Source organism: Beta vulgaris, chromosome 5 (assembly GCF_026745355.1).
Source record: "Beta vulgaris subsp. vulgaris cultivar EL10 chromosome 5, EL10.2, whole genome shotgun sequence".
Classification (NCBI taxonomy): Eukaryota; Viridiplantae; Streptophyta; class Magnoliopsida; order Caryophyllales; family Amaranthaceae; genus Beta; species Beta vulgaris.
In genome coordinates, this window is record NC_079206.1 from 23618934 (window position 1) to 23630984 (window position 12051).

Here is a 12051-nt window from a genome sequence, read left to right on the forward strand (position 1 = left end):
TGATCAAAGGTTATGGTTTATGGAATCCCATATCTTGTAAAGATCTTTTCTTCCAAGAAATTTATCACAACCGTACCTGTGTATTGATCTTAATGAAAGCCTGAGCTTCTACCCATTTAGTGAAATAACCAGTAATTACTAGGATGTATGAATGCTTCCTAGAAGATGCGGGATTAATTTCTCCTATAGCATCTACTGCCCATCCTCTAAATGGTCAAGGTTTAAAAATATACTTTAGTTCTAAGGCTGGCACCCTACTAATAGGTCCAAACTTTTGACATCTCTTACAACCTTTTGCATAATCTATACAATCCTTTCTCATAGTAGGCCAATAGTAACCATGTTCGTGCAAGACTTTCATCCTTGAGACAAATGCTTCTAATGTAGGAATTGGAGTTGTTCTTATGCAAGATAATCATCTTCTGGAAATTTATAAGCAGTGCATTGGGTCCTAAATGGGAAAAGCTTTTATATGAGAAGGAGTTGCTTGCAATAGTGTTTGTTGTACAAAGTGGAAGCAGTACCTAATTGGCCAAAAGTTTATCATTCACACTGATTAGAAGAGCCTAAAATAGTTGTTACAATAGAAAATTAGTACCCCATTTCAACAATCTTGGCTTTCAAAATTAATGGGGTTTGACTATGAGATATTCTACAAGTTATGCAAAGAAAATTTGGTGGCAGATGCTTTGTCTAAGGTCCCTAGTTCTGAAATCTTGTGTTTGGCTTTAACTGACATTCAGTTTAATCTCCCTTCTTTAATCATTGACACTTACCAACTTGATCCTGATCTTTTGGCATTATTTCATGCCTTGCAAACAATTAACAATAACTAGTGGAAAAAAGCCCATCTGATGCGGTCAAAATCGAGCTTACTGATGCGATTTTGGTCTGCATCAGGTGGGCTCACAGCAACTATGAGGAATATACTGATCCGGTCCAAAACTACATCAGATTCGTTAGATACTAATGCGATTTTGAACAGGACCGCACCAGAAAGTGTGCGAAGAGTTTTTTTATAAAAAAAATAGCAACAGCGACAATCAACAACAACAACAACAACGACATATCAACAACAACGAAATAACATTATGTTGCACGAATTTAGAACAAAATCAACAATGGAAAGAACAATTGAACAAACAAAAATTAAAATATAATATATTACAACAAATCTATTACAGATGACAAAATAAAAAGGAAGAAATAAAAGAAATTGCGGCGAAAAAATAACTTAAAATAAGACGAAACCTACATTTTTCTAAAAAGGAAACTACAATTGAAAATAAATCGGAAACTAATTATGAAAAAAACAGAAATTACGAACCGTAAAATTTGAAAAAAAGAATTACAAAAAATTAAATGAAAAAGACGAAACCTAGATTTACAAAAAGGAAACTAAAACAATAACCTAGATTTGAAACTAATTATATAAAAAACAAAATTTTGAACCCTAAAATTTGAATAAGCTAGAAGATGGCGACGGTTTCCTTTTCGCATCTTCATTTTCGCTTCGCTTCTTCGCTTCATTCTTCGCAATCAAGAGATTTATGGCGAATTTGGGATTGATGAAGACGAACGACTGATGAAGGATGAAGACAACGAATTTGGGGTTGGGGATCTGAGGGGGCGAGAGAAGAGAGAAAACGGTGGGTTAGACGAAAATTAGGGTTCAAGATCTGAGGAGGTGAGAGGAGAGAGAAACAGCGGGTTGGGGGTAAGAGGAAATGAGGGTTGGAGTGAGAGGAAATGGGTTGGGGGTGAGAGGAAAATAGGGTTTTGGGGGAAATTAGGGTTTTTCGTTTTTTTTTTTGGCCAAATGAGGAAATGAGGTCGGGTACGAAAATATGTGTAACAGCTCGCACTTCCGAGCTACTAGCTAAACACACTTAAGATTCACTAATTATAATTAACGCTTAATAATCTCGAATTATATTCACTCGCAGCGGAAACCATAACTATAAAACGATCCTGGACCTGTGGGTTATGGGCCATAACATAATTACTTCAAAACTAAATAACACATTACATAATACCTTACTCGATTCCCAAAACAATAGAATATTAAACTCTTTACTAAGAACTTGAATACTTCCAAATACAACCTTTGAATCACTAGGACATCTACAATTTAATGACCAACTCTTTACTTTCGATCCACTATGAGCTCCCAACACAAACCTGCAAATTACAGAAGAAGATACAGAACAAAAACAAAACTAAAATGAGCGAAAAACTCAGTAACTTTACTTCAGCCCGTCAAAACGGTTTTGGTTCGCAAACATTTTTCATATGAGAAACAAACTTGGTAATTGTTCGGAAAATAATCCATCCTTTAAAATATTTCGCTGGCATAGCTCAATTACTTAACACAAATCGCTAGCAAGTACAAGCTTATAACATAACATAACATAATATTCGACCTTATCTGGTCTTAACTCATATACGAATCATTTTCCTCCACCTGTACCTTGTCCACTATTCATCTCAGTTCATAAACTAAGCCAGCTAAAACAATTTCAAAATCCTTTTTACATTATCATACTCAAATCATATTCTTAAATATAATCATATCCGAACAATTCCAATAGCATAACAAAGTCATATATATTTCACAAATCCATACATGAAGTGATGAAGATGCATCTATAACCATGGTCATGACTATAAACGATATATGATTTCTAAAATTCGATTTAACGCATACACGGGCATTTAAATAAATTTTGCTGAACATAAAGGTTACCTCAACTCAAGAACAACTATATGCAACCTCCATGAACATTTATGATAATCTGGATCTTCAACTCCAACTCGAATCCACAATAATCACCTCAACAAAATAGCATAATTAACAACAATTCTCAAACTAATCTTATTCAATTACCATCCTTCAAATAGATAATAATCAATCTTAAACCTTATGAGCTAATTATGATTTTCTAAATGATACCAACAATTATCAACAACATAAGATATTCTAATAAAACCCTTTGATACCAATCCCTCCTTAAACTTATTCCAATATCATAACTAAGACCATCTGAGTAATTAATCACTAAAATCTCCACTTTAAAATTATGAAATTGATTAAGAAATTCATACCATGATAAAGTCATTAACAAGAATCTCGTTTATATCTTCAAATCAGAATAATAATAATAGATACATAAACTAATTAATTTAGGTTTTCATAAATAAATATAGTTGGATAAGTTTAGCTTAGATGATATTATCTTGCAACAAAACTGATTTTGCTATTCAACAATAAGATTCAAAACTGAACTTATTTATAAAATCAGAATATAAAACCCCTTTGCAAGGAGTTGAATTCCTTGAATCAACAAGAGAATGAAGAAACTTAGCTTATGCTTATAAACGAGAGAAGTACAGTACAACGGCAGCAGCAAGCTGACACAACACCACCACGCAGAGCAACACCGACAACACCAGCAGAACGCTGGTGGCGGCAGCACGGCAGCGGCAGCAGCACTGCGAAAGCAGAGGAGAGAAAAATGCTGCAGCAACAGTGGAATAACTGGGACAACACCGACAAAACTGATGAAAAAAGGAAGGAGGACAGCAGCCCAGCCCGCAATAGCACCTGCAGACTTCCGGTGAGACCCGACGACAGCGTCGAAAGCTTAACGGCACAAACAATTTGAGTGAGTGCGAGGATGCGAGAATGAAAACTGAGAATTGGGGTTTCTTTAATTTTCTAGTGCTCAATAAGAAGAATTTGAGATGGATTTGCTAGTTACAAACTTAAGCATCAGATTAAGCATTGGAAATTTGACAACTCAAGGATTTGAGTTTTGATGCCCTCATTTTCTTTTGACACGATGACTGAGAAAAGGAGAGAGAAGAGCTTGAAATGTTGATGTATTTTGACACCTCAACTACATTGAGGGAGAATACAATTTTTTTTCTAAACTGAAAATACTAATCCTCAAACCATATAAGCAAATACATTATAAAATATAATTTTCCTTTTGTCTTAAAACAATAAATTTCTTTGAGAAAATCCCGTCAACTTGTACCAAAATATCGTAGTTAATTTAAGATAAATAATTAGCCCTTAATTAATTATGCTTAAAATACACGAGCTATTACAATATGGAACGAATATCAGATGCGGTTTTGGGTCACAATCGCATCAGATATTTTTAGCTGATGCGGTTTGGGCCAAACCGCATCAGTTACCTTGTGACAGATGCACTTTTTCCACTAGTGGTAGCTTCCAAGTATTCTCTCTAGGAGGGTTTAATCAAGAAACATGGAAACATTATGGTGGGCCATAATACTCAACTTCAGTTGGAGTTGATAGCTTGGATGCATTCTTCACCTGAGGGGGGTTATTCTGGTAGAGATGCCACTACAAGAAGGCTCGAAGCATTCTTCACTTGGAAAGGGCAACATAGAGATGTTAGTTCTTTTGTCAGGAATTGCATAGTTTGTCAAGTAAATATGATCCTTCAGCTTATCTTGGGCTTCTTCAACCTCTTCCTATTCCTCATGAGGTGTGATCTGAAGTCCCTATGGACTTTACTGGACTTCCTAAGTCCCAAGGCAAGAAAGTCATCTTTGTTGTGGTTGACAGGCTAAGCAAATATGCTCATTTATGTACCTTACATCATCCTTATTCTAGAGCACAGGTGGCTCAGGTTTATCTAGATGGAGTTTTTAAGCTCCATGGGTGGCCTAAAACTATTGTCAATGACAGGGATGCTCTTTTTCTTAGCCAATTTTGGCAAGCCTTGTTCACTTTACAAGGTACTCAGTTGCTTCTCTCCTTAGTCTACCATCCACAGGCTGATGGCCAGACTGAAGTTTTGAACATATGCTTGGAAGCTTACTTAAGGTGCATGTGTGGACAACATCCTAAGGACTAGTCTATGTGGCTTTCCTTGGCACAATGGTGGTATAATACCACTTATCATACTGCTACACATATGACTCCATATGAAGTTGTCTATAATCAACCTGCTCCTGTTTGTTTTCCCTATTTGCCTGGAGCATCTGCTAATGAGGTTGTGGGCTAAACAATGCATAGAAGAAATGCTATATACCTACTTTAAAAGCTCATTTAGCTAAGGCTCAACATGGAATGAAGGTGCTAGCTGATAAAAGGAGGTCTGAAAGATCATTTGCCATTGGTGATTGGGTGTGGTTGAGGCTTCCACCCTATAGACAATCTTCTGTTCAAGTCAGAATGAATCAAAAGTTAGCTCATAAATACTTTGATCCTTTCAGAGTGGAAGACATTGTAGGCACAATAACTTATAGGCTAACTTTTCCCCCATCTGTGAAAATCCTTAATGTCTTTCACGTTTCTCAATTGAAACCTTTTAGGGGTGTTTTGCCTACATCTCCCCATATTCCTTCTTGGTTGCATGGGACAGTTATTGATTAGGTCATCCAACCTCTGGCTATATTGGACAGAAGAGTTGTCAAGAGACACAATGTAGCTGAAGTGCAGTATTTAGTGCAATGTGTTAATCAACCTATTATTGAAGCCACTTGGGTTTTGGCTACAGCCTCTGAAGCTCGGTTTTCTTGATTTTCCCCTCTCGACTTGAGTTCAAGCCTCTGAAGCTGCCTTAGCTCCTATTTTGTTAGGACAACTTTATAGATGCCTGTCTAGAAGTACACAGTCTTTCAAAGGTTTTGGTATTCCTACCTCTAAATCTCCCATTTTCTCCACTAATAAGGGGTTTGGACCCTTATGGATCTTGACTTGCTAAGGCCACTTATATTTTCCCAGCTTGATGATAATCAACCCTCCTGCTTTTGAAGCAGCTAAAGGGACAGATGAAAAAGATCTTTCATTTGATCCACTGTCATTCCTTTCTAGGCTTGAGGAATGTAGCTGCTATGGTGAAGTTATTAGCTTCAATCTTATATCTCCAGATACGTTTGGTATCCCAGCTTGCTTTTCTCACACTTCTTGGTGATCTAGTCACTCGGGCACCTGGAATATATTCCTAGGTAAGCAAACTGATTCTGCTGAGCAAGACTCTTGGCGCCTTTATGTAATGCTTACATGGATGCAATCCCTAGACATTCACTTTGATTCCCTAGGGAGTAGGAACTTTTGGAGTAGTGTCCTTAGGTCTAGGGATTTAATAGCAGTTGAACCTGAATATTTTGGTTTTGAAGTTTATAATCCACAATTGGTAGCTAGATAGTTTGGATTACTCCAATTGTTAGCCATACCCTATTTCATGACCCGTAATGATCCTTGGATGTCAAGGGGTCGTTTTGAAGAAGGTAAAGCCCTTGGAAGCAACACTCTCAGCGTTACCTTATGTCCATCACTCCTTGGAAATGGGTTCCCCAAATGATTAACAATGTGCTGATGTTATAACACACTTTGAAGATCAACTCTTCTTAGGCTATAAGTGATGTATATTCTTAGTTGTTTTATAACTTTTAGGTAAGTCCTATCTAATTTCGTTCTGCCATTCATTACTTTTTAGCAAAAGCTGGCAAGCAAAAATTGAAAGTCCCTGAGGGAATGCAAGTGGACTCTAGATATGGTAGGCTATACTGGAACGTTGTGGATCAAAGGATCCCTGACCCTATTCCTTCAGAAGATGAAGATGATGCTGCCAATGATCAAGGGGTTTTTATGAAGATGTCCAGAATATAGAGGACAATCAAACCATGGGACCAATGGAGCAAATTGATCCTTTCAAAAGAGCTGCTACGAAGAAGGATTACAACTGCCTCTCCACTTTTAAGAGCACTCTATCCCCAGGGTTAGAAGAGCAATCTCAATTTATTCAGAAAGTCTCCAAGAAAAGAGATCATTCTTTTTCAGCTCCTAAATGCTTGAGATATTCCTATAGGAAACGTCCTAAATTAGAAGCATCTTTTGAGTTCCATCATTTCGATATCTCTTTTGATGAAGATAATGCAAAGACTATATCTTAAATCTTCCCAAAAATAAAACTTCAAGGAGTTAAAGCAGGTATATACATCTCTTTATATTCGTTGACATGAAGTTTCATTCTTTCATTAACCTGTTTTGCATAATCTATTGTGCATTATAAGTTCACCTGGTCCGATAAAGTCTAAGGATCTTAGGGATCTATCTTTGGAAAGGCCGACAAATCTTAATCTTAGACAACCTTCAAATCTCAACTTTATCAGTCCACCTACTGAAGTGTTCCCACAACAGTTGGTCCAGGATTAGATATGGAGGGTGGTCCTTTTGATTAACCCATTATTACACCTGCTGATGAGCTTATTATCTCTGCGCCAAGCAAGATTGCCCCCCAATTGGAGTTAAAGGCCATCCCTTCTTTGGAAAGACAAGGTGCCCCCCAGCTGGAAAAAGATATGCATCATAACATGGCATCTGTTGAAGAAAATCTATCCTTTCAAGGAGATAAGGACCTTATGCATTCAATTCCATTGAATGTTGAATTTTCAGATTCTCCTTCTGCTCCAACGATCGTTATAGCAAGCCCCTTTATTCTTAGGAATGAGGTTCCAGCAGATGTAATTCCTTTAGATGTTGCACCTTTGAGGAGCAACTTTAAACTTCTGAAAACCCCTATATCAAAGGGTCCATCATCGTCTTCACAATCCTCTTCTGAGACTGGTTTGCATTCCCTTCCTCATAGATTCATTTTAGACTTCCTCTATTTGAACCCATATCCTCAAAAAACTAGACTTTACTATCACTAGTAGAATAAATGCTTATTGCGGCGGTCATTAGGTGACGTATTGCGGCGGTTTTGGCCGCGCAGCAATTAAGGGGCATCATTACGTATTTAATATATTGCTGCGTTTTAAACCGCAGCAATATGTGGAGATATTGCTGCGGTTTCTGGGGAAAACCGCAGCAATATGTTTATTTTTTAATATTAAAAATACAGGTGCGGCGGTTTCTTCCCAAAACCGCAGTAATAGACGCAGGGCATGTAAAAAAAAAAATCATGTCTCGAGGCGTAAATTTTTCATAGTTATAATACAATTATAATATAAACATAATTACAACGATCTACTGTACAAATCTGAGAAAATCAAACAAAAATCAAAAACTGAAATAAAAAGACAAAGAACAAATTAGAACTAAAACCTAAGAAATTAAAAAATTAAGAAACTGAAATGTAAGTTGAAAATAAAATACACAAATTAAAAAACAACAAAAAATCAGAAACCCTAACATTACATTGATTCTTAACAACAAAAAAAAAAAAAAAAACAAAAATATCACCATCCTAGTCTAATTTAACTACAAAAAAAAAAACAAGAATAGATCTGGATGGCCGGCAACCATCCCGCACGTCGTCGGCCGGCAAGCATCCGAAGTTCCTCGCAGCGATCGCGCGTCGTCTACCGGCAACCATCCGAAGTTCCTCGCAGCGATCGCGCGTTGTCCGCCGGCAACCATCCTTCTCCTCTTTATCGCGCGTCATCGCGGCGCATCAGATCTATTCACAAGCGATGCCGGCGTGGTTGAGATGAGGTGTAAGTGGTTACATGACGCTGGCGTGGTTGAGAAGGTGAGATGAGGCGTGCGTGGTTGCGTGACGCCGTCGTGGTTGAGAGGAGAGGGTGAGGGTGTGACGCCGACGTGGTTGAGAGGAGAAGCTGAGAGCGTGACGCCGCGTGGTTGAGAGGAGAGGGTGACGTTGGCGTGGTTGAGAGGAGAGGTGACGCCGGCGTGGTTGAGAGAGAGATGAGAGAAGATGAGGCGTGTAGAGGAAGAATGGAGGAGAGAGAGTGAGATGAGGGAGAGAAGAGTGAGGCGTGCAGAGAAGAGAGGAGAGAGAGTGAGGAGAGAGAGTGAGATGAGGGAGAGGAGAGTTAGGCGTGTAAATTAAAGAAAGAGGATTGAAACCCTAAATGACCTTTTTAAATATTAATTTTAAAAGCCTATTGTTGCGGTTTTTAATAGGAACCGCAGCAATAGGTCTAATAATTTTTTTATATTATTTTAATATATTGCTGTGGTTTTTGTCAGAAACCGCAACAATATTTCCCGTCAAATGGCCAAAAAGTTTCAAAAAATTTCCGTTGAAACCATATGCTACAATTTTTAGCGGAAACCGCAGCAATATGGTTATTTTATATTTTTCCTCTTCTTTTTACGTGATATATTGTTGTGTATGGGTAGAACCGTAGCAATATCACCGCAACAATAAGCATTTATTCTACTAGTGTATCTTGCTAACTTGACTTCTCTTCTTTATGATGCAGAGGGAAGCACTCAAGAAGTAAGTGTGATGAAAGAGTCTGATGGAGGAAAAGAGGTAATAAATGTGGACATGTCCATTGTTGTGAGGGACCAACCTGCTTCTAGCAATGTTGCGAGTAGTCCCAATGATGAACATTCGGAGCACATTAAACAAGAAGACAAGATAAAAACCTCTGCTTGCTCTCTTAGAAAATCCTCATGATCAGATTTTTGGACAAGCTCTTAAGCAGATTTTGGAATCCTTAATCTTTCAAGGCTTTGAGTATTAGATACCTTGTCTTGGTTATGTGAAGGAAACTCTTCTTCTTCAGCAATGTAATGCTGAAATAGGAGTTCAATCTCTTAAGTTTTCAGCTCATAAACTTCAAGAAGAGGAGACTTCTTTGGAAGCCCAAGCTAAATATTTTAGAAGCTTCACTGCACAGACCCAGGATTCTTTACATTCTTATGATCAGCATCTGAAGTCTCTTTCTAACGAGAGGCAATTCTTACAGAATCGCTTGGCTGAGATTGACATAGAAGAAATCAACATTATTAATGAGGAGTCTTCCCTTCAAAGCACTATTGATGTTAAAAAAGGAAGTGGGGCAAGGACGCGCTAAGCTTGCCACTTTCAGGCAAGAGATGTTTAAAGAAATGGTTGTCCAATAAGCTTGATTCTCCAAAGGGAGAAACTTTGTAATGCTTGCTCAGCCAAAAAAAAACCTTAGTTTAGCTATTAGACAATGCTGGAACGTTTAAGATATGTAACATTAATTTTGTAATGGTGTAATCTTAGTAATCCCTCGACGTTTGAAATAATTTTGCATGTTTTTGTTGAAACACGGGATCATGTTGTTCCCAGATAGAGGGATGGTATTTTTAAAGAAATTTGCCATTTAAAGTCCTATCTTTTACATTGCCATCTATATTTTTCAAAAGGTATACATTTCCAGACAATTTCTTATGAATGATGAAAGGACCTTGTCATTTAGGTGTATACTTCCCTAGTTGAGGGTCTTTATAAGTTGCTTCTGGTAGAAACATCTTCCAAACCTTTATCATTTTCTTGAAAGTTTTTAAGCACTACCTTTTTATTATAGGTTATAGCAACCTTTTCTTTTTCGATTCTCATTTTAGCCAAAGCTTCTTCGTTGGTTTCCAAAGCATCCATTACCTCAATGTTCATTGCCTGAGAATAATCATCCCCAGATAATCCCATTTATTGGGCTACTCTGGACGATCTTATATTCACTTCAGCAGGAATTGCTGGAGTATGTCCATACACTAGGTTGAAAGGAGTAACTCCTGTTGCTTCTCTTTTAGAGGTCCTATAGGCCCATATAGCATATAACAACAATTCATTCCACTTCCTATGATTATTATCTACCATCTTTGAGAATCCCTTTACTATGATCTTGTTGGTAGCCTCAGCTTGATCATTAGCCTGAGCATAATACGGTTTTGAATGCAACTTAGTAATCCCAAATTGGGTGAGATAGTCTAATAAATCAGGGTTTCTGAACATTGTGGCTTGATCAAAGGTTATGGTTTATGGAATCCCATATCTTGTAAAGATCTTTTCTTCCAAGAAATTTATCACAACCGTACCTGTGTATTGATCTTAATGAAAGCCTGAGCTTCTACCCATTTAGTGAAATAACCAGTAATTACTAGGATGTATGAATGCTTCCTAGAGATGCGGGATTAATTTCTCCTATAGCATCTACTGCCCATCCTAAAAAATAAGGTTAAAAAAATATACTTTAGTTCTAAGGCTGGCACCCTACTAATAGGTCCAAACTTTTGACATCTCTTACAACCTTTTGCATAATCTATACAATCCTTTCTCATAGTAGGCCAATAGTAACCATGTTCGTGCAAGACTTTCATCCTTGAGACAAATGCTTCTAATGTAGGAATTGGAGTTGTTCTTATGCAAGATAATCATCTTCTGGAAATTTATAAGCAGTGCATTGGGTCCTAAATGGGAAAAGCTTTTATATGAGAAGGAGTTGCTTGCAATAGTGTTTGTTGTACAAAGTGGAAGCAGTACCTAATTGGCCAAAAGTTTATCATTCACACTGATTAGAAGAGCCTAAAATAGTTGTTACAATAGAAAATTAGTACCCCATTTCAACAATCTTGGCTTTCAAAATTAATGGGGTTTGACTATGAGATATTCTACAAGTTATGCAAAGAAAATTTGGTGGCAGATGCTTTGTCTAAGGTCCCTAGTTCTGAAATCTTGTGTTTGGCTTTAACTGACATTCAGTTTAATCTCCCTTCTTTAATCATTGACACTTACCAACTTGATCCTGATCTTTTGGCATTATTTCATGCCTTGCAAACAAATTAACAATACACTAGTGGAAAAAAGCCCATCTGATGCGGTCAAAATCGAGCTTACTGATGCGATTTTGGTCTGCATCAGGTGGGCTCACAGCAACTATGAGGAATATACTGATCCGGTCCAAAACTACATCAGATTCGTTAGATACTAATGCGATTTTGAACAGGACCGCACCAGAAAGTGTGCGAAGAGTTTTTTTATAAAAAAAATAGCAACAGCGACAATCAACAACAACAACAACAACAACGACATATCAACAACAACGAAATAACATTATGTTGCACGAATTTAGAACAAAATCAACAATGGAAAGAACAATTGAACAAACAAAAATTAAAATATAATATATTACAACAAATCTATTACAGATGACAAAATAAAAAGGAAGAAATAAAAGAAATTGCGGCGAAAAAATAACTTAAAAATAAGACGAAACCTACATTTTTCTAAAAAGGAAACTACAATTGAAAATAAATCGGAAACTAATTATGAAAAAAACAGAAATTAC

At 37.2% G+C, this 12051-nt stretch overlaps 1 long non-coding RNA gene across 1 annotated transcript; it reads right to left on the reverse strand.

Moving 5' to 3' along the window:
• Positions 1–2006: 2006 nt before the first annotated feature.
• Positions 2007–3950, reverse strand: LOC104893149 (uncharacterized). Its single transcript, XR_790034.4, has 2 exons — positions 2747–3950; positions 2007–2181 (listed from the first exon to the last, which is right to left on the reverse strand). It is a non-coding gene; the product is annotated as an uncharacterized LOC104893149 (long non-coding RNA).
• Positions 3951–12051: the final 8101 nt, after the last annotated feature.